General features: G+C 39.9%; 1 protein-coding gene across 5 annotated transcripts in view; it reads left to right on the top strand.

Moving 5' to 3' along the window:
• The window catches only part of CYRIB (CYFIP related Rac1 interactor B), a 93712-nt gene that overhangs the window by 27100 nt on the left and 42716 nt on the right, over positions 1–23896 (top strand). The window lies entirely within an intron of this gene.

Below are 23896 nucleotides of genomic sequence, written 5' to 3'. Positions count from 1 at the left end.
ACTTCCAACTAGTATAACAAAGCACAAGTTATTTTCTTATCTCTTCTGAAGTTTATTGTTTTAGCAGTGTTCAAAGTTTTTATGGGGAAATTCACCATTATTCTGTAACTCTGGCTTCTTAATAAACATGGGGTGGAATTGTGTCCCAGTAGGAAACTCAGTGTAGCTGTGACTGGCAGTAGAGTCTAGTAAATGGCAGTGTAAGACACTGTTGATTAAGACCTAATATTTTGAATGTGACATAATATTGATGTTAATATTGTGTCAGGTTTTCAAAGGAATTTCAGTCAAACGACTTCAGTAACTGCCAAAAGTGAAGCTTGGGAACAGATGTTGTAATGGGAGTCTTAAAATTTGACAGCTCTTCAAATAACTCTGGTGTGTCTCTGCTTTAGAGCAGAGTGTTTTTGCAGGGCTGATGCCTCTAGCTTTCCTTTTCTCCCTGTCCCTAATCCAGAATGGGCCTCAGTTTGACCCCATTACAGTCCTATGAAAACTCATGCTCTAATAAACATGTATCCAGGCAGGCAGCATGGAAGAAGAAATGGGTTTGGATGGAGAGGAGGAGAGATGGCAATTAACTAGGAGGAGGAGCAACTTGCTTTGAGTTGAAAGCAGGGAAGAATATGAATTGGAATCTGGGACTGAGTTAGGCCCAGATTGGTGATAAACTAGCAGAGAGGTTGGGTTGTGAGCTCTTTGGCTGTGTGGAAAGTATTGGTCACTACTGAGGGAGTGTGTGGGAATGATGCTGCCTCTCACCCAGCATCTTGGGGACATCAGGGAAAATGAGAACTTGCCAGACAAAGAAAATATGCAGAAGAGAGCTGATGGGCAGGGAAAGGCAGACAGGAGTATAAGGGTAGAAGCTGGGATTTTGTAAAGAAGCCAGAGGGGTCTGTTGGACAAGGAACTTGTGATAGTAAAAGTGGAGTTAGAAAATCTGTAAGGAAGGGACTACAGTGAAATAAACTGAGTTTTGTCCATTAGTAACCAATGTGTCTTTGCCACTTTAACTTAATATGTATCTCTGAGTGGTAAAAATTGGTGTTGTGAGCAAATAGCTCATGACCAGAATTGGAACTATGTAGTCACAAGGATGAATTGTCTGGGCTCATCTCCTGGTTAAGAATTTGTACTGTTTGGCTGTGAAGCAGTGCTCAAAAGTCCAGAAGTTGCAGAAGGCAAGCAGCCATGAATACGTATTTGTAAGCCATTTCTTCCATTAGCACCTTGCTTCATTCCCCCAAGTGTCTGGTGCTAGTTCCGTTAAGAATTTGTACTGTTTGGCTGTGAAGCAGTGCTCAAAAGTCCAGAAGTTGCAAAAGGCAAGCAGCCATGAATACATATTTGTAAGCCATTTCTTCATTAGCACCTTGCTTCACTCCCCCAAGTGTCTGGTGCTAGTTCCATCATCACAGTGTTCTTCAGTATGTCTTCACTGCTTTAGACTGCACCGTGCTCTTGCTAGATTGCTCCAGAGAAGCAGTTAATTTCCTCATGGACAGTGGTGCTGCTTTCTGTAAAGTTATTTATTATCAGAATGGTCTAGTGAGATGAGATGAGGAAGTAGTTTGCTTCCTATTTTACACGAGGAGCGAAAGCACAGAGAAGTTCAGTTAGTTTTGCATGGTTGGAGATGACTGTAACCTGACTTTTTTTGACTGCTTTATATACTGCAACCACATCCCCATAGAACTTGCTGCTTTTCTCTTACTTGAGGAAGTAGTTTGCTTCCTATTTTACACGAGGAGCGAAAGCACAGAGAAGTTCAGTTAGTTTTGCATGGTTGGAGATGACTGTAACCTGACTCTTTTTTTGACTGCTTTATATATTGCAACCACATCCCCACAGAACTTGCTGCTTTTCTCTTACAATGATTCCCTTTTAATAATGAATTCTAACGTCACACTTATTTCTTGTGTTTCTAGTCTCTTTGGGCATGTAGCTGCCCTAATCAAATCGGAGAACAAGGCAGCACTCCAGGTCCTGCTGGTTGTTGCAGCAGCAGGGCATGGCCATTCAAAAGGCAGAGTTGTTTCTAGTTTCTTCTTTTGTAACTGTGTTGCTTGCTGAGAGAAATGAGGAAGTGTTAATTCCGGCATTGTGTGACTCTGGAGAACTTCTGCTCTGGTGTTAGTAGCTCCTTGAAGCATTTGGTATTGATGCATTCCTTCTCTGTGCTGTATTCACACAGCTCTAGGGCCAAACTGGCACATGCTGTGAAAAGACACCTACTTCGTGTTTAAGTGTTATGGAGAAGTTGAAGTGCTGTTGCAGCCTTATTAACAGAATTGTGGGCAATGAATTCCTTCCTCTGCTTCATGGTGGGGGAAGGAGGGATGAGCTGCTTTTTCTTTTTCAGGTGGGAGTCTCTCAGTTGTCTGCATTGCTCAGCTTATCTGTTTAATTTGACAGACAGTTCTGTCCTGCTGTCACCACTGCACTCATAAGTTCTTTCTGTTTTGGAGACCCTTGTGGCTTCTTGAGTTTCTTTATAGAAATGAAACTGTACCAACCAAGGTAAGAAGTATAAAGCTGCTGTTTCTTCTGTCAGTAGAAGGAGTGGCAAAAAAAGCTTTTGCCACCCTCTTGGAGTTTTTGATGGTTTGTTTGTGTGGGTTTTTAAAATTTTTAATTTATTTTTATTTTGAATAATGCTCATCACTCAATTTTTCTTGGAAGCTTCTTTTTCAAAGAGAATGAATTAAGTTAATTCTGATCAGAAAACTGTATAGTTTAAAAAATAAGTATTTATTCCTGGATAAAGAAAAGACCAGTAGCCTCTGCTGGTAGAGCTGTGGTGTTTTGCCTTTTCTTATGTTGGCTTGTGTTCAGTTAATATTTGGCTGATGAGCTTTTCAGCTTGGAGGACTGTAAGTACTTCTGCTATAGAATAAATTTGGTGGAAACTTTCTCTTGACAGTGTGACATTTATTGGTAGCAAATCTCTCTTCAGTCCTAGCTTAGAGAAGGGAACGATCATGGCAGTGCTTTTGATCTCAAGAGTCAGTCTGGGTTTCTTAGAATCACAGCTGACTTCTGATGTGATATTGGGAATGTGACAAACATTGGTCTTTAAACCTGAGGTACTTTCATGTGGAAAGAACACATAAACAAAGATTTTAAACAATTAGAGCCCAGGTGCTGTTTCTGGACTTACGTATGCTTTTTGTGTGTTTAGTTATGTGATCTGTCAGCTCTGCCCACCTTTACCTCTGTGGGTGGATTTATTCAATTTAAGGCTCTCCAGTTCAAGTAAGAATTGTAGTGACACTTTATAAAAGAACACGAACTGCAACATGCTGAAGCACAGCTACGTGTGGGTGAGTCAGGAGAGAGCTGGAGTAGCAGCACTAGAAAGAAAAGGAAGTACAGTCATGATAAAACTTTATTTTAATAGGGGAAAAAAGCAACCAACCTAATGAAAAAAGTAAGTCAAAAGACGTCTGTCTCCAGAGGATAGAATGCAAAAGAGTGATATAGTTTGTGTCTTGGCACTCTCCATGTGCATAGATTTTTGTGTCTGTATGAATCTGTAACACCACACGTGCACACTGTGCAGGTAGTCAGCTGGATTGTGTCTCAAGACACTACTCAAGCAGGGCAGTTTATATCTAAAACAAATCTGAGCTGATGTAGAACTCACATGTACTTTAGGAAGCTAATATTTTAATTGCTGGTCAAAATACTTCAGTGATTTTTAAGCCCCTATTTTAGTGTACAAGTGATACAGCCTTTGCTTATGCTCGTGTTCCATCTGTTGAGGGCAGGTCCTCCCTGCCAGGGGACAGGCATGCACACACTCTCTCATCAGGGCACTCTGCGTTGCTGACAGTTGTCAGGAAATAAAAAATGCTATGTACAATAAAATTCAATTTCTCACAATGTGCTGGATTTACAACACTGCCAGAATGGTTCAGTACTGCATAATTTTGTGGTTTTGATGTATATGCCATAGCTTCAGTGAAGGAACTAAAAATCACTCACTAAGTTCCAGTAACTTGTGTTTAGCTTCCACAGTTACATGGCTTTTACTTCCTCAGAGAATGTGCCATCTTTGGTCTTAGTATTCTTGCATGTTAAAAAAAAAAGTTGAAAGTCAAATGCTTTCTTTAAAATGAAAAGCACAATTGTGCTTAGAAATGGTCTATTTCCTGATTCTGAATCAGAGTTTGAAAAAAAAAAAGCCCAACAAAAAAAACCACAACCAAATGTATTTACTTGGTAAAATGTTGTTCGCTGCAAAAAGATTGGTGATTTCTTTTTGTCATGTGTTGTAAATGAACACAAATTTCATTTCACAGTTCAAGTTACTTCTTCATAACTTAATCATGAGAGAGATGAGCTATTTTATGTTGATACTTCAGTATATCTCTTTTCAAGGACAGTGCTCTATCTTATGCTACAACTTTTTGTAAGTGCAGAGACAGAAGAAAATTGAAGACAGTGAGTGAAAGCCTTGTTAGATATGTCTGACCAGTCATCATAGGGCTTTATAAATATCCTAATTCTTTGAAGTGTTTGGGTGTAGTTTTTTTCTTGATTTAAAGCTGGTTTATTTAAGGTATTTTTTCTCTCCTTGCCTTAGGCAGTCCCAGGGTATGAATTTCTACACTTCATCTGCTGCCCTTCACTGGAGGAGGGCATCTTGTAAAAGTATTTTCTCTCTTATCAGGCGGTTATTGTGTGTAACATCATCTCTGCCTTTCTGCTGTCAGCTGTGCTCTGCTTCAGAAACTGCTGAGGCTGCTCTTGCAGGGCTGGCTCCTAGCGGAAATGTGGAGGCTGTGTCCTGTCTGTGCTGGAACAGAAGTAACTGGAAGGTGGGGTTCATGCTCTTGTTTTACATCTGCTCAGATAGTTTCACTCTCACTGCTCTGTCCTTCCTTATCTTTTATTTAGCACTTACGTAAAAGGCTCTTCTTGCTTGTACTTCAGGAAATATCTGACATAGATAGCATTCTTTGTGTTTTCTTTTGCTCTTACCAGCCATACTTTTCTCTGCTTTGTGCTTCCCCTGAATTCTCCTATACCAGAAAGTTTAGAGTAACTAAAAAGGGCTATTAGTAGAGTCTGAGTAGTACAGTAGGTCTGGTTCTTATCCTACTGCTTCTTTCGTTTAGCATCATTAACATTTGTAATAATCTCTGCAAAGCTGAGGCTAGAACTGCCTGAAAAGGAAGTTGTTTGAATTTTTCACAGAATCATAGAATGGTTTGGGTTGGAAGGGACCTTAAAGATGACCTAGTGCCAAGCCCCCTGCTCCTGGTGGAGAACCTGTTTATCAGTTCTGAATTCAGGGCCAGTCAGGCCAGGAGTCCAGAGAGGTTTTCTTTGAACTGTGATTTGGAATTGGGAATGACTTGTTGAATAGGACATGGCTTCTTTCTTTCATTTCTTTTTTATTTCTTCCTTTATGCTGGTTCTCAGGGTTTCTCAGTACTTGCAATTTGGGCAGACTGTAGCAGTCTGGTTTGCATTTCTGACAAGTACTCCTTCTGGGACTGGGTAAAGTTTATAGAGCAGAAGCAAACTTTTCTTCTTTGTGAGGAGCCACGAGACACTACTCTTTTCCAAAGCAGTATTTTGGGGGGGTGAGGAGGTGTAGGAAATTACTTCTGCAGTAAAACTGACCTTCAAGGTCAATACTTCAAACTTTTCTAATATCATTTGAGAGGAACTAAATTCAGCATCTACTGCCTGAGATTTTACAATTATGTAATATTTTATTAATATTTTATTAATACATTTATGCTTTTCTTAGTTATATGGCAGGAATTCTAAAAATCGGTCTTAGCTTTTGTCATTTTTCTTGAGCAAGTTTGAAAAGGTAGGCTTTTCTTTTTTCTTACATAGGTGGAGTCAATATCCTTCCTCCTTCAAATTTTGTAGTTTGCTTACAAAAACAAGCCTGTAGATGAAGTTTGTCTCTGACACAGGAGCCCTGTCCTCAGCCTGGGAACTTAGTGATCAGTTCCTCCTTTGCCTATAGCACCTGGGACAAGCAGTTGACTCTGTACCTTATGAAGTAGGACTGATTTAATCTTTAAATAGAAATAGTATGGTCATGGTTTTGAAACATGCTGCATTGTTGTTTTAATAGCTAGCTACACTTCAAAGAAATTATTTTGGAAAACACTTGTGAAGGTTCAACCACAGAACTATCCCATCTTAATGAGACTTGCACCTCTTGCTGTTGACTTACATGTATTTTATCTAACGTGTGTTTCTAGAAAACTGCAGCACATATAAAGATTGAAACAGTAATATTGGTACCTTTGACTTACCCAGAACAGAAAAGATGGTGTTATCTAGTCTATTTGCTTGGTAATAGGGGATCTGTTTTATCTGCTTATCATATTTATAAGAAAATTATTATATTTGCATTTGTCTCGTAGACCAGCTTCTGGCTCACTATGCATATTCTATTGCATATACTTTAAGCATACTATTTATAATACATCAATATAAAATACATATTTAAACACATGGTATGAAATACTCTGGGATATGCAAATAATTTTTTCAGAATTCAGTAGATGGAGTATGCAATGGAAACAGCTGTACCAGCTGATCTGATATTTTTTTTGTTGAGTGAGATGCTCTAATCCCAGTTGCTGAATTGTTCTGCTCATACAGGTGTGCAGGGTAGGTGATATGAAGAGGTCCCTCTATTTCAGTGTGATGAAAAGAACTGTAGTTGTCTGTTGCATAAATAGCAGTAGTCCTCTAAAGCCTGGACTTAGCTAAGTTCACAGTTCTGCTTGCCCCAGCCTGTGTACTGGCTGGGCCACACAAAACAGGCTTGTGAAACTGGTCCAGACTTCAAACAAACAACTTGTGGGCTTGTAGTAGTTCTAACCAGTGAACTTACCCATGTTAGCCCAGTGGTGTTGCTGTTGCTAGAGCAGAGGAAGTAAGGCAAGAACTCTTTCATCTCTGACAGTCCTAGCTTAAAATATTTTATTTAAAGTGCTAGAGAGAGCAAAGGAAATAAATACAGATCTTAATTTTATACTTTTGAACTTGCTGTGTAAAAAGGCTTTGTCTTCATAGCTAGTTGAACTGTCTGCTTTCTCCCATGTGAGGGTGGTTGGGTTTGTTTTGTTCTTTTGTTTTTGTTTTTTTTTTTTTATTTTAAATTCAGTAAATGGAGTAATTTGTATTCCAGATGAGGAATTTGTCTGCATTATTCACTCATAAATGTTAACGCCTTTCATTTATCTTGGAAATCCTTTGAGAAAGTTGTCTGGCTGTGAAGAGCATCAGGTTTTGCTTTGAACAGGAAAAAAGATGTGCAGTTCTCTTGTCTGACACAGCAGAAGATGAGCCAAAGAATTGAACTGTGGCCTTTGGCAGTTCTGTATCTTCCCCTGAATGCGAGGCTTTTCTGTTAAAGGGTTTGGTGTTTTTTTTTGCTTTTGCCATGGTTTTTTAGCTTTCTAAAAGGAGACCTAAGGATGTGACTCAACCTTGCAAAAGGAAGGAAACATGAAATGTAGGCTGCTCTCCTGTTCTGAACTTGGAGCAGACCTTTGCAGAGGGCTCTGTATTGTTACTGAATGAGTGTGGAGCTCTGTACTGTGCATGACAGACAGGGAGAGCATGGCACTGAGAGTGTTCTGGCTTTCTGGAAAAGACACTGCATGTGATGACATCTTGTGTGTCAGTCACTACAACAAAAGTAACCTACCCTCTCGTTTAAATAATCTCAGTCCAAAGGAGTATCAGATCCTATTCTTCCTTCCCCATGTTTTTTGTTTGTGGGAACAAAATGCTCTGTATCATTGCTGGCATGAGAGGAGAGTTTGAGGTGGTGGATTCAGGTGTGCAAACAGAAGTGTGGATAGGAGGATGATAATATTACTGATTCTCCATTTTTATAGCTACTTTAATCATTTTGTCACTTAAGAGGTCTGAATATGATTATTCCTGTCATCTGTTGCTCCAAAATAAATTTATATTCAATACAAATTTGGAAACTGAAGCAGCTATCATTAATATTACACTTCTTGGTTTATGGTAGTTGTCTTTGTCTAATATAGTATGCTATCTAAGGAACATAAGATGTTTTTCTTTATTCTACTTTTTTAAATATGGTCCATAGTCCCAGGAAAGATACCTTCTTCATGACGTTACCGTAACTGGTTTTGTTTCCCCTGACTGGGGGGATGGACAATGTACTGAAGTAAAGTTTTATAGTAAATAAAAAACAAAGAAAAAAGCTCCAAGAAGTCAGCACAAATCACAACTGGTGGTACCTCTGAGCCAGGGGAGAGACTTACACAACCATACACGCAGGTTCTCATGGCAGCTGAGGGGAGTGGCAATTCCCAGTACTTTGGTAGTAGGAACAGAATTTTGGGAGGTAACTGAGACCTGGTTGATGGCTGATCCAGGACTTCTGCACGATGTTCTTGCTCTTGGTCTGTTGTGCTCCAGCTGGAGCTACAGGGTAAGTGAAAAAGGGGAGACCTTCAGGGCAGTAGAGATGGAAGGAGAACAGGTGGCAGAAGATAGACTTTGTTAAAGCTGCAACCTTGTGGGCTCAGTGTTGGATTAATGATCTGTTCAGGTGCCATTTAAATAAAGTACAGTCATGCAGGGCTTTAGGAATAGGTTAAAGACATTCATTGAAGCTTTTGTAGATCAGCCTTGTTGTAATAAAGGTGGAAGAGTCCAAGACCAAACAAAACCTCACCACACCATCACTGCCTTTTTCTGCTTGTTTGCAGGGATTGAGTCTGCATGAATTTCAGTAAATGGTTGACCTAGTTTCTTGGCTAGCAAACTAACATATATGTCTGCTTTTTGTAAAAGCTGGTTATAGACCAGGCTAATGTGTAAGATGATTGGAAATTTTACAATGTAAATGTAGTTTACTAAACTGAATACCTTAGGCTTTGATTTTAAGGAAATTGAAAGGTAATGTGGTAAAGGCTCAGGTCAGTGTGGGAGGGGTCAGGGATGCTGTAGTCAGCAGCGAGCAGCTCTGGGCAGTGAGAGCAGCCACTACTGTAGTGGGGGATGCCTCTGCCAGAGCCAGTCCCATGGGGGCATTCCTTGGACCATCCTGGCTGACCAAGAAGCAATCCAGTACATCTCACTGGGCAGTGGAAGGTCTCCTGCTGGGTTCCCAATAGTTTGGGTGTGGAGGGCAGCACAGTGTCTGAGTATGTTGCTGCCCAGAGCAGCATGAAGTTCAACAATGACAAGTGCAAGGTCTGGAGCCTGGGTCCAGGCAAGCCCTGGTATCAGTGCAGGCTGGGGCATGGAGGGGTTCAGAGCAGCCCTGAGGAGAAACACTTGGGAGTGTTGGATGAGAAGCTCAGCATGAGCCATCAATGTGCACTTGTATCCCAGAGCCAAAGTGTCCTGGGCTGCATCCCCAACAGCAGGGCCAGCACGTGGTTCTCTCCCTGTACTCTGCTCTCATGAGACCTCACGTGGAATACTGTGTCCAGCTCAGGAGTCCTCAGCACAGCAAAGACATGGACCTGTTGCAGTGAGTCCAGAAGAGGCCCAAAAAACATTCAGAGGGTTGAAGCACTTTTTCTTAAAGGCAGGTGAGAGAGCTGGGGTCAATCAGCCTGGAGAAGAGAAGGCCTTGGGGAGACCTTAGAGCACCTTGCAGCACCCAAAGAGAGCTTGTGAGATAGATGGGGCCACACTTTCAACATGGGCCTGTTGCACTAGCACAAGACCAATGGTTTTAAACTAAAAGAGGGCAGATTTAGACTAAGGGAGAAATGTTTTGCACTGAGAATAATGAAACACCTGCACAGCTTGCCCAGAGAGGCAGTAAATGCCCCATCCCTGGTAGCATTCAGGGCCAGGTCTGAGCAAGCTGACTGAGTTAAAGACATCCCTGCCCATGGCAGGGTGTTGGACTAGATGATCTTTAAAAGTCTGTTCTAACCCAAGTCTTTCTGATTCTGTGCTTCGTGGCAGAAGTGATGCATTGGGGAAATCTGTTTTGAGATGTTTCTCTGATCTGGTGATGTGCGTTGATTTTGCCTTATGCATTCATGGTCTGAGTTCTGTTCTTGTTCTGTTGATTAGTTCAGAATCAGAAAAACAACTTAAAGCAAGTTAATTTTTCTGAATGTTTTGATCTGTTGTGTAGCTTTTGCCCTCTTTTACTATTAGGAAAGAAGCAGTAGTTGCATAAACACATAGTTTAATCTTCTCAACCAGGAGAATTGAAATGAACTTTTCTCCAGCTAAAAATGATGAACAGTTTGGCTTAATCTGAAGTCCATCAGAGGCAGTCAATGACATGTTGTCAAGGAAAACTAGAGTTTAACTCATACTCATTATGCTTTGTATATTCTCTGTGCTGCTAGGGAAAAGTAGCCTGGGAAACTGTAGGCATGTGTACTGCTGGCAGTTGTGGAATATCCTAAAGATCCAAGATTTTGTTGATTTGCATTTCATGTTGAGCATAAGTCCTACCACGAAGTTAAGCAGGACATCATTCCAGGATCAGATTTCTTTCAAACCAATGCTGCTCTTCTGGTCCTTTCAGAAATGTGTTCCAAATGTGACATGTCTCTGCACTGTAGCCATTATTTAAGTCCTTGGTTTACTAACCTGTTATCTCAAAGCAAATTTGTGCTATGTACTGGTCTCCCAGATAGCGCTGACAGACTGTTCTGTTTAAATAAAATTGGGAATCACCATCTTTGTAGTTGTGTCATAGTCTCAAAGAAACACAAACTGTAAGCTGTATCTTAGTATAAAACTGGTATAAATTGTGCATGTAACTGAAGCAGTAATTTGGCAGTACTTGTATGTGACTTTTTTTCAACTTACAAGGATTTTGATTGCTGAGTAGCAGCTTTTTGTGTGTAAAGATGAACAGGAAATGATGGCTGTCCCAACTGCATGGCAGCACATTTTGCTGGCTACTTTTTAAGTAACTGGCACAGTCCTGTAATAGGTGTCTGGGGAAATGAAAAAAAAAATAAATTACACATACCAGCTAATTCTTTTTGCTGTTATTTGTGTTGTACAAGGAAAAAATACTTTTTTCTTTTTATCTCAGTATTCATTAAGCACCACTTGGTTAGACCTGACTTTAGACATCTACCTATAAAAGTCTCTCATGAGAATGGACTGTCTTTTTCTTCCCTTTATACACTTGAAGTGTGGTTAAGTAGGAGGTCTAGGTTCAGCTGTATGAAAGATAGGTTAGAAAATAGATAGGTTAGATAGGTATGAAGGTTAGAAAAAAGAGAAGAGAAACCAAACTAAAACTCAACTGATAATAAATCTCTGGTGTGTAAACTCAGAAGATAAGACAATCTCACTATGTAAGTGTTCATGGTGGCAGAGCTGAGTTTTATGGGGAATTTCTGAGTACCTGACAGTCTCTGGTGTTGCAATTTTAAAGAGTAAAGCCAGTGGGAAAGAAACCTTGATTTATTCTTGGGATTTGGGAGGAATTGTGCTGAATAAACACGAAAAGTAAAACTGAAATCTGTTTGAGTATGTAACTGTAACATACTGACTGACTGTCAGGCTTTTTGTGTCAAGGGCTGAGTGTGCTTGGGATTGGAGTTAGGCTGAAGCATTGGTGTGAATGGCAATGCCTTTGGAATGAAAGAGGGTTGATGAAAGTTGCAGTTTCAACTCTAATCTGTAAACAATAAAGTTGAGATTGTTTTTAATAGTTAGCTGGGGGAAAGGTGTAAGCGTATAGAGATATTAAATCCTGCAAGTGCTTGACAGGCAGAACTCCTCTGTTGTATCACAGACATTGATGGAATTTTGACTTTGGTGAAAAGCAGGCTGCTACATAACCCATAACTACAGCTGTTTTCTTGGAACCAGTTACATCATTTACAGCATGGCTTTAACTGTGTTCCTGGCATGACAGCCTTCCCCCCTCCTGATTTTAAATTTTTTTTTTTTTTTGTCCTTCTTAACTAAGCTGTGGATCTGGAGTTGCTTGCTTTTTAATAGTGTCCATTTTAGACTCTGAGTATCAATTCTCTAAATAGGGAAAAGTAGACTTGGTTAGAATTTTTGAAAGCGGAAGCAAAGTCTTAAGGGTCAGTCATTTCAGAGTTGCTCATTTTCTATTAAAATATCCAGCTAAGCATTTTTAAAGAGTAAACAGGCAAAAGTAAGTTTTTTATTCTTCAGCACACTAAGGAGAAGGCTGCAAGCTATGAATTTGCATGTTGGGAATGGTGTTTATGGTGTTGACTTTCAACTGTGTTGCAACACTTGAGTGCCTTACTGATTTGAATATGCCTGATAACAATGCTTGCACACCCGGGAAGCCTGCTGAGGGTGAGGGAGCAGGCAGCCTGATGGCAGATCCAAAGTCATGAACAGTCACACAGATTATAGAATGTATTAAAGCATTATTAAGACTCAAGCTTTCAAAAGATTTCATAGTTAAGAAAACTTTCGTGGAGTTCTGATTTCTGATAAAAGGTAGCAATAGATTTGGGTTACAACACAAACTATTCTTTTGCCCTCTGTAGAGCATGTTTCTCTGTGTTAACTTAGGAAGGGTGCTGATGTGGCTGAGTGTAATTTAGAGCAGTTTTTTATGTAAAGAGTGCATGATGTTTAGGGTTCTTTCCCTCACGTTTTTTCCCCATTGTAAATATCTAAAGTAGTGTAAGATGTGAAATGTATATCCTGTATTTATGCATTTTATTTACTTACTAGGACTTGCAGTGGAAAACTTTGACAGTCATAAAATTGATGATATGAAATATTAATTCAGTTTAAACCAGAAATTCTAGAGCTGCCCTCCTTTTGTGGGTGCAAGACAGCAGCTTTGTGGGAGCCCAGAGTGCAGTGACCATAGTGAAAAGTTCCCATCGACAGCAGCATTTTGAAGAGTGGAATGTATCAGGTATAGCCACCTGTGGGCTGGTTTCTGGCTGTGTCTCTTTTTCTGTCCCTCTCCCCCACCCCTTTTTTCTTACTATCTGGTCTTAAGTACACTTCTTTTCACCTTGTGGATATTTTGAACTTCCATGTCACTCTGTGTGTGATGTAACTCTGCTTGAGTTTGTGTGCTGAGGAATGATCCTGTTTGCCATTCCCCTGCTCTTGCAGTCACACGTCTCAGAGGAAGTAAAGTCAGCATTCTGCCTCTGGGCTGGCAGAGTTAGGGCTTATTATGACAAAAAGTAGGAAGAGCTGCAGTTGGAAGGAGGTTGAGAATCACTGCCTTTAAGCAGTAGCTTTTATTGTCTAGTAGAAAAGTTATAGCTCTGTTTTCTGAAATAAATCTGCTTCAGTGGCTTGGCACTACCCCAATGTACCTTTTTGGAACAGTGATCCTTGACATAAGTGAGTGCTGAAGCAGCTCTTTCCCATTCCAGGCAGAGTGCTCAGTGGAAGAAACTAAAAGTCTGTAAAATACTGTTTGATGATTCCTTATGATAATCAAAACTTTGATAGTGTGTACAAGAGTTTAAGGTAAGGAAGACATTATTTCCTCAGAGTTTAATTTCCTACCAAGTTGCTCTCTTGTATGTGCACATGTATGTGCACAAAGGCAGCACATGGGGTTCCAGAAACTGCCTCAAATACGAGGTTTCTCAGTGAATTAGTTCTTGTTATTGTTGTATTCCTGTATTAACAGGATGTGATACCTTTCAGGGCAAGGTCTGTGTGCCTGAAGTTACAGGTTTTGTATCTTCTCTTGTTGTACTTGCTGGTTTCAGAGTCAGCAGAGGAGCATAGCTGCTCATGCCCTCTGCTATCTGTGAGGAATGTGACACGGAACCAGAGTCAGAGATACCACCTTTCTGAACTACCCTTGTTTCCTTGCCTGACTCTTGAGAATGTTTTTCATGGACTCAAGAACTGCTTAATCACTCCTCTGTTTTGTCATGGTGTTCATGATCAGGGAGGATAGTCTGACTGACTAGCAAATAAACAGCTGGTTTCACTTTTTCAGGTATGGTTTATTCTTCAATAGTTCTATAGACTTGTTATAGACTCTTGTTGTATGAGAGAGGATAGAATTTGTTGATCTTGTTAATGGTCTGAGCACAAAGGCTTTTGCTTGAAGGCTTCTTCCATGACAGCAGCTTATTCTTTAAATTAAATACACCTACTAAAATGAAAATTGTACATTTACACTCATTTTTCATTTTAGGAAATTGTGCCAGTGTAGGTTCAGTGTTGTGTTTTAAGAAGTGTATTCTAACTACAGGACATCTTATGACATTGATGTCATAAGATAATTGAGCAGTAGCCATGTTGAAGTTGGTTGATCTGAATAAAACTTTTTTCCCTCAGTCACATTGTTTGACATGTGCATATTTTCCTTTTTTAAAAAAATATTTTTGTTATCTTTGGAAAGGATAATTTGATCAGCAGTTTGGAACACTTGATTGATTTTATAATTAAAATAGTCTTAATAAAAGATTTTTTTTGCACTGTAACATGCATATTTGAAGTGAAGTCACTGTTTATATCCAGGATTAGACTGGACTGTCTCAAATGATTAATTAACTTCTTACTGTCTGTAGGGCCTTAACTTAAAGGCTTAAGAGGCTCAAGTTTTCAGCAGTAAAACAGTAACTGCCATTATTTTTCAGGCTGATGGATGAGAGTTTAACATTACTATCTTTGCTGGACAGAAATGCAGTATCTGATTTTTGGAGTCTGTACTGCTTCAGCAACTTCTGTCTGTAATATCATGTAGTGCAGAGATTTTGGAGGTATTCTGCACGTGTGCTTCACGTAGAGTATCCTCACTGACTGCCTGGAGAGTCACTAAACAGCCTCTTCTGTGCTTGTGCCTTTATCCATTGCTGCCCTTAGCAGTTCTTGCTGTACCAGAATTCAAAGACAACACACCTGGCTAAAGTCCTTCTCTTCTTAGTGTTGAATGTTTGGCCTTATCATGAAGGAAGATAAGATAAGGAACTGAGATATGGCACTGTTAATTACCTGGAAGCAAATAGGAAGTCGTAGTAAAAAACAGGGATCAAATGCATATTTCTCTAGTTACTGCAGCAACTGGGCTGAGTTTCTGTAACTGAATGACTGCTCATAAAACATGTTTATAAGATAGAAGCAAAGTTAGTAATAGGATATGGGACTGCTTCAGTTTCTCTGCGGTGATACATTAACTGAAAGTAGATCCAAGTGAAACCTTTTCATACTTTCAGATCTGGAAGATCTTAGTCATTGTTGGTGGCTTTGTCTTTAATACTTTTTTTACTGATACTTGTATTTTTAAGAAAATAACAATTTGCACAAAAATGAGATGGAGGCCCAGAAGGCCAACATTCATTTCTAGATTTGAATGATACGACAATGAGTAAGTTAATATTTGTCTTGTCACTAAATTATTGAAAGCCAGATTATTTTTTATTTAAAGACAAGAAAGCTACTGGAAGCCTCTTGTTCATGCAAAGGGGTTTTGCACTGGTCTTTGTGAAGTCAGCCCTCCTTTTGTCAGTGAGCTTTCTTTGGTGCTTATGACAATACCGTTAGGCAAAGAAATTTTCTAGTTCAGCCACAGTGAGAAGCATATCTTTATTAAGAAGATTTATCGTTATGTAAGTCTTCTTACTTCCTCTGTCTTGTTTTTGTCACATTCCAGTATTCAGAAATTGCTGGAAAATGTCTGTTGTTGGAAAGGTCCTGCTATAAGAGATTTCTGCTATAAGAACACCCATAAATCATCCAGTTCTTTGGCAGTGTCTTTGCCACATGCGATGTCCCTGATAAATTGTGTGAGTTCATGAATGGCAATACAAATAATTCCATAGTAGGTAATGTTTGCTTTAGCCCATGCTGGGCATGGTGACCCTCAAACTAAACACTGTGAAAGTTAACTAGCTTTACTTACTCTGAGACTCCTTCTGAGAAAGATATGGGAGCTTTCTGTAGATGCACTGAGTGAGGCCAGCAAGGCTCAGTCAGTTCTGTTAGAGCAGATGATTTAACTTTTCTGAGTGCTCCTAATTGTCCATGTGTGTAGCCTTCTTCTGTCAGCAGCCAGACACATATATGGTGTGCAATTAATTTTTGTATCTGTACTAAATCCAACACACCCTGTAGGCACTGAATCACAGTCCTTGGACGGATGAGCACTGCAGCACCACGTGATGGATCCAGCTCCTTGCTGGGAGTTACACATCCATGGTGTGCGTGCACATGCTTCCCTCTGTACCTCTCCAAGCTGGAGCTTGTGCTGGGCTTCCAGCACACATTTCCTGTCACACTCTTCCCATTCCCGCCTTTCTGAGGAGCTCTGGAGCCTCTGCCTTTTCTTTGGTTGAACATTAACCTCGTGTGTGGCACCGCCCGTGCTCTGGTTGCTCGGTGTGCTGAAGGGCCCTGTGGGTTTCTCGTGGAGGAGCAGCCTAAAGCACGCTCTGCCTGTAGAGCAGCTCTCTCATCACATGGTTTGATGGAGTCCCTGATCTAAATTTGGAGATTGTAGAAGCCAGGCACCGTAATTTGGAGTCTGGTTACACATACTAGTGCAATTTATCCCTGGTTTTCAGTGATACTCTTGAAGTTGGTGGTCCTAGGACTTTTTTCTGGGATGCTTGAAGTGCTTGTACTGATGATACTCTTGTTGAATGTGCTGGCATCTGCCTGAAATAAATGGTAATTGGATGAAAGGAAGCTGCTACCTGTGCATGTCTGTTTTTGGAGCTTTACTTAAATACAGCAACTCTGTGTCTGCCAGAATTGTGATGGCCATGATTCCAGAGTTTTGTGTAATACAGTTCCTTTTCTTCATGTGTGGATTTAAGTTGGGTTTTGTGGCTGTATTTCTTCATGGAAAGTGGTTCTTCAGAATCTGTTAGTCTTAAGTAAGTCTTTTGAGCCTTAGAATAGCAAAAAAGCTTTATAGTGTGACACATCTCTAAAAAATATTGTTTTGTTTTTTGATTTTTTTATTATTGACTTCTGTTCCAGAGTAAAATTTGATTTCAAAGCTTGAACTAACTGCCTTGCTGCAATCTCTAGAACATGTGTGTGAATATTTGAATATTGGAGTTTGTAATTTTGCTTAAGCAGAAAAATGTAAGACTTGATCTTAAATGCTTCCTTTGTTACTCCAAATACAGGGTAATATAGAAAAAATTTCTGTGCTCCTGTTTTGACTGAGGTTGTAACTTGCACATTAAATGTAGGAAAAATGCCTCTGGAAATGATGGCATCTACAAGTACCCTGTGAACAAAGATTGTGTTCTGTCTCGGTACATACTTAAATAAGAGGATGTGGGAACGTAAGAATGGCTTGAAAATTCATCAGATTTCCTGTGCAGAAATAGGAGTCCAGTTGCCTTTAATATCTTGGTAGTGAGAAGCGGATGTAAAAGCTGAGAGTCGACAGACAACCTTGTCAGGGTGAGACTTTCTACTCGAGGTCTCAAACATAAGCTTTGCAGTTTATTTTTTTTTTCTTTTTTTTAACAAATATTGGATCCTGAAAAGATCATTCAGACTGCTTAAGCTAAGAGCTTAAACTATTTACTCATCAGATAAAGTTAGGTACTGTAAACATCACTAAGAGCTGGAACTAATGCCTGCCTCTCTATGGACTAGATAACAAGCTTGTCTAAATCCAGCTGATTAGAAAACTGGGGGGAAAAAGGATATATTGACCAACTACCAGAGTAAGGGCTTCATAGCATCTTTCCTAGGCTGTCTTCCCCCCTCAGAATTTTTAAATTACAGACTTGTTGGCATAATGATGGGTAGAAGGGACACCTGACTCTACCCTGTATTTAAGGAGTCTTGAATTGATTGTCTGCCTGAGAGCCAGGCTCATGCCTCCCTCCCAGCTGAAGCTGGGACACTTTCTGAGTAAGAATATGAAGGACACTGAAGCTGGGACATGTTATGAATAGGGGCTTCAGGTGTGTATCCAGGAAAGAGTAAGCACAACAGAGGCTGGTGAGAAGGAATTTTTATGGAGTGGAAAAATCTTTAGTATTTCGTCTTTGCTTAGGACAGATCTTTGTCCAAGGAAGATCTTAAACTGATCTTGCAGTTAGGATATGCAGCTTCTATCCTATAATTACAAGCCTTAACTTACTGAAGAGTTTGTGTAGCTTGCTTATAACTGTAACTGTTAAAGCTCTTAGAAAGCAGAACTGGTCCACTGGCTCTGGTCACATGAGGATCTTCTTTCCTTGTGCCTCTGAAGGCAGGAGAAGAAACAGGACTGATCCGACGGTCAGTCCATGTGTTAATTCCTGGTTTCCGTAATGTCATTCAGTGCCTTGGTTGGGTGTTGTGTATCTAAGGAGAAAACACACACTAACTGGGATCTGAAGTCAAAAAATTTGTGGCATCTGTACTTGAGAGTGAAGAAATATTCCAGGTTGTGCCTTGTGCCTGTTTCTCTGTATGCAAAAATGTTTTATGACAAAAGAACTGCTCCTGACATTTATTATCAGAATTATCAGACTTTGTACAAGGACTCTGCACTTCTGACCAAGTTTCTGTAAGTTACATGATATGAAATTAATTGTCCTCTTTCTTTGTGTTTATCAAGAACATCCTCTCATTAGAAATAGGAAAAGATTAGTCCTGTCTCAGTCTGTCTGTACGTACTTGCCCTTTTCACCCTGCTATGGAAACCTGCTCCATTACTAATCTGGAGAACATGTCTTCTATGTCCTGCCTCTTCATCTCTGACTTGAGTCACTCTAGGACTTGAGTCACTCTCAGAAGAGTAGTTCTCTTTCAAAAGGGAACTGGAGAAAATACTCAACATGTTATTTCAAGTCTGGCATCAAATGTATTCTTCTCTGCTCACAGTTAAACTTTAATCCTGTCTAATAGAAGAGTATTCAAATGATTGGCATATTTACTGCTTCCACATTTGTCTTTGAAACAGAGGCATGTGCTTATTGTATGGCTAAATGGAATAAGTATTTAGCAATTTCAGTTTAGTTGTTTTTTTACACAAGAGCTACTTTCTTCTTATTGCTGCATCTGTAATAAATGCAGATATAGGTTCATGAGCTCCAAGAAGCTGAGTAAATTAGGGCTTGAAGGTCAGTAATAGTCTGGTAGGAGTCAGAACTTCTGCAGTGTGAGCAAAGTCTACTAGAATTGGAGCATACACTATTTCCAGTTATAATTAATAAATAATAAAGCAAAAAGTGATAAGGATAGTCATCTACTAAATGTCAGTCCTTCTGTAATACTTACAGTCTTACAGTTATTTTGAAAACCTGTATTTTTAAGGGAAGTTGCTAAACTGTGTCACAGTACTGAGCTTAAAATGCCAAGTCCAGTCTTTGAAAGCTGCAATACGGCACTGACAGGAGAAAGTGTTCACAATTGGAAATCCTTTATATGACTTTGGAGTAATTACTGGAGGAAAAGCTGGTCACTGTTCTGTTTGGTAAATTACACTTCAGAGAATACATTGTGTTGGGCTGATAATACTTTAAACCTCTGCCAAATGTTTGCCATAGAACAAGGGAAGGTTATGCGTGTCTTCCATCTCTGTCTTTGCAACTCTTAGCTAACTGGGCAATCCTAATTTACTCTCAAAATTAGCTCCTAGTATATGAATAAATATTAGAGGTACATTTTTAACCATTGTTAGTGGTTTTGCAGCTCAAACCTAGTGTGCTAGTGTGGACTAGCACACATAAGTCCTGTAACTTATGCTGTTCTGATGAATGAAAAAAAAAGGAATATTTAGCTGTTGAAAATGGTGTCACTAGAGTGCTCTGGTGTTACATGGAAGCAGAGCTGCAGGCTTCTGCAGGCAAATAGTTTTAACCTTGGAATGTGTCTTTGCATCAGTGTTATTAACTGCATGATGTACAGTTGAAGCTCAAACTATTGAGTTTTAGTGTAATTATTTGATCTTAAACACTTTGTTTCATTTCTGTTCTGGAAATAAAGGAATTACAGCTTACTTTCTCAGCTGTGCAGAAGCGAATAACTGGGGATTTTTGAACAGTTCTCAGACTACCAATTCCTCAAATCACAGGAGAATTTCCTCTTTCAACTGAAAATTAAAGTTTTGGCAAAATATGTTCATAAGGGAAAAAAGTAGCCTGTATCATTTTAGAGGGATATGAAATGCTCAAATTTTCTTGCTGTGGACCTATTAGTGAATTCTAGTATTTTTATGTTTTCTTGGTTTTGTAGGACACTGGTTGTGTTGCTTTCTGGCTCTTTTTTGCATAGCTATTTACTATGAAGAGTAGCCTGCCAGAAGCTCTGCAGGGGTTATTTTGACTTCTCAATGTGTGTGCTGTCTTAGTCTGACACCAGAATTGTTTGTAAGCTGCCATAAGCCTTCTGACACTTAGTTATCTTTATGGATCTTTATGGCTTATTTTTAATTCAGCTCATTTTGTATACTCTGCATTTCAGATGTGTCCTGGGATGGGCTGTTGTGTCTAGCAGTCTGTTGTGATCTGTGTTAGGGAGGATACATCACCCTAAATCCACATTACTGTGTCTCCTGTGCTTTCTATGTTTTGGACTAAGCAGGATCAAGCACAGGCAAAGATGATGTGTGCAATGTGGTTTTTAAATGTGGTTCATATCTATACAACAGTGTAGGTATACAGGCTAGGTGGAGTCACTCCTAAATGGAATTCAGAGAAAGCTTTTGAGCTGAAATAGCCTGCATGTTAAGTTGTGGAATCTCCATTTGTCTGGGCTTTTGAAGGTGCTGTGTAGGTTACCAAATAAAGAGGAAATGAAATGGCATTTCAGGCTCCAGATAGTCACCTCAGTAGTGTCCTTGGGATGTGATTGTCTGACTGGAGCAAGGCAGAGACCTGGAGTGTGGGCTGTTGGGTCAGCAGTTGAAGGTTTGGGCAGTATCCAAGGACAGACTGACCTCTGCATCTGCTTCCTTCTGCATCTCGGCCCCGAGTCATTCCTGTTACCTGCTTGTGAAGACATGTAGCCAGTTCTGACACGGGCTGCAAGCATCAGTCTTGCTTTAATGGTGGCAAAAACTGCAAAATTATTTAACTTGAAGCTCTGTGTAGGCACCACTATATCTGACAATGACTGCCTGTTTTGCCTCAGTATTTCAGCAAGCTGTCTTGGATGGAGTGCCCTGAATCTTTCACTAAAACCAACTAAGCTCTGTGTTAGTGGCTTTACCCTTTGCTCCTGAGGACGTAGCCATTAATAAATTTCTCAGAAGTTTTCTTCCTTGTAGCTCAAATGAATGTGAAACTTGGAGGCTTGAGAAGCACTTGCTGTGCCTCTGCCTGTTGAAACATGTACACCAGGGAAAAGCAAACACTGCGATTCACAGAAGGCTTTTTGCATCTTTATGGTTAATGGTTTTCTTGAGCATGAATTTTGTATGGAGAACAAGATTTAATCAGGTGCTGTGCTAATTCCACCTTCCCCTTAAGTGACAAAACTAATGAAGTAAGGGATGGTCGCTTACATCAAGAGGTGAAGTCTCCCTAATTTAGCAGGAACAAGTAGGTTTATTGTCTGCTTCCTTCTTTTGGATTCATCATCCTACAAAGCTATGCCAGCACAGTGTGTGGAGGGCAGGCAAGGATATCTCCTGGGAGTGAGCTTACTCTTTTGTTGTTCACCTGCTATTCTCATTAGCCTGTCAAAGAAACAATGTTAATTTACTCCACAAAGGTCTGTTGAAGTAAAGAAAATCAGTTTGTGAACAAATCTTGTCTGTAAACTAAGATGGCAGCTAACTTGGTTTTTCTCAGCTATGCTATTTATACCATAGGTTACAGTTTGGGGATGTGTTATTTAAAAAGAAAAATAAATCTCTTTTGACAGGTTTTATGGACTGAATAGAAATAATCTAGATCATATATAAAGAATTCTTCCCTTGAAAGCTGTAAAGATCTTCTGAAGGAGTCACGTTTTCTGCAGCTTTTTCTGTATACGCTCCCCCTTGCTGTGTGCAGGGCTGCCCAGTGCTCCTGTGCAGCTGCCTCCTTCCTCTCCAGTTCCTCCTATCACACCAGGCTGAATTCTTGGCCCTGTGCTGGCAGATGATGTGCTTCCAGTGCTTTTCTGGACGTGTCCATCATCTCTTCAATCCACTGTAACCTATGGCAGTTCTGCCAGGTGGGATTCTCCCATCCAGGATGGCCCCACAGCTATTGCTGCTGGCACTGGCTTCCCTTTCTCACCTGAAGGCAGTCTGCAGGAATGGGTTATCAGGGAGGAGGGACTACAGCACAGGGAATGCTGAGCAGCCAGGAGTGAGAGCAGTGTAGCACTGGAGAGGGCACAAGGGTCTCCAGTGGGCTTAGATATTCTTTTCAGTAAACCAAAATCCTGCTTGTGATTTCAGCAGTTACAAGGAGATTTAACCATTTGAATTTGTCAACATGATGCCATGTGTCCTGACAGTGGAACAGTGGAAATAGAACAATTTTTCTGTTTAATGAAATGATCAATCATGCTTGAAAAAAAATCCATTTTTGGTACTGAATAAGAAGCTTTTCATACTGCAGTGTAGCAGAGTAGAAGAAAATGTTTTTTATTGAGTGTATTGAAGGAACTTGTTGCGTTTCTTAAATGGTCACTCAGGCAGCAAGACTTCCAATTCTGTTATGGACTGTAGGCAGTGCTAGAACTGCTCTGCTGTGCTCTTGCTAAGCAGCATGAATGAAAGGATCTTATGGCTTCCATTCAGTTTATAAGATAATTCTTAACCTATACAGTTGTCTGGCAAGAGGTCCATGAATGAAGGGGACTGAATAGGGTGGTGGAACAATTGTTTAAACAAAGCCTGTGCATTAATGGAGTGAATGTGTTTTGGATGTTTTTTTTTTAGATTTCCCCTTCTGCAAGAAAGAGAAATAGTGTTTCTTACAACATTTGGAGGGGAAAAAAAACCCAAACCACCAACACATTAACTTGACAGGCAGTTGCTTATCTTAGGTACTGTCTTGACACAAATTGGCAAAAGTTATCATTAGTGAATATTACTCTTTCTTTGGTTTTGCTTTTCAGCTGTCTGTTGTAATTATTTGTTTCGATGTAACTGTGAATAGGATGCCTTGGTTTTATTTTGCCATTATGTTTGGCATAGTGTCTCAGAGTCCTTGCCTTCTTTTCTCCTAGCTCCTCAGGTTGCAAATTTTTCCTTTGCAAAGAGGGCAGGAGGCAATGGATGGCATCTTTTAATGGGAGTTTTCACTGTGACTAAAATCATTCCCCAGCCTTGATACTTGATAAATCTTCCTCTTCCCTCCACCCTTCCCAAGATGGGACAAATCAGTAATGTTATGGTGTTTGTGATTAGAAATTTAACTGCAAAGCAACATATTTTTGTTAAATGCCCATTAATCAGGATTAACTGATACAAGAGGAACTGCTGATAGCTGATTAAATACAAATTAACGCTGAATATTTCATGCCTGTTCAGCTGGATTTGAAATGACATGACAGGGATTTTATATTTCTAAACCTAGTTCGTGCTAAAAACAGACAAGTTGCAGAATATGCTTGACTTTGCTTTAAGAAGTAGAAAGAGAATTGGAGGACAGAATGGGAAGATCACTCTTTAAAAGAAACTTTGAGATGTGGGATATTAAAAAGCAGGATTCTGGTGCAGGAATACCTGAAGCAGGAGCAGCAGTGGTTTTAATGGAGACAGTTTAAGTGACAATACCCAAATATTTAAATTAACTGAAATCCTTGAAAGAGAAGCAGCCTACAAAACCCCAAAGGGAAAAGAGTTAGGAACCTTTCACCACAACAGAAAGCTACCAGTTCTGGGCAGTTCATCACCCAGTTACTGTACTAAAAATGGTAGGCTGCTTGCTATATAAATTACTCCAAATGAACTGAAATACCCTCCAAGTGCTTGCAATGGAATCTCAGTGCTGCATTTCCGTAGGAAATGCTGTTTTGTCTGACCATACAAATACGGATTTTTCTAAACCAGAAGCTT

This window comes from Passer montanus, unplaced genomic scaffold (genome assembly GCF_014805655.1).
Source record: "Passer montanus isolate IOZ18808 unplaced genomic scaffold, ASM1480565v1 scaffold33, whole genome shotgun sequence".
In the NCBI taxonomy this organism is placed as follows: Eukaryota; Metazoa; Chordata; class Aves; order Passeriformes; family Passeridae; genus Passer; species Passer montanus.
This window is presented reverse-complemented; position numbering and strand designations above follow the sequence as displayed.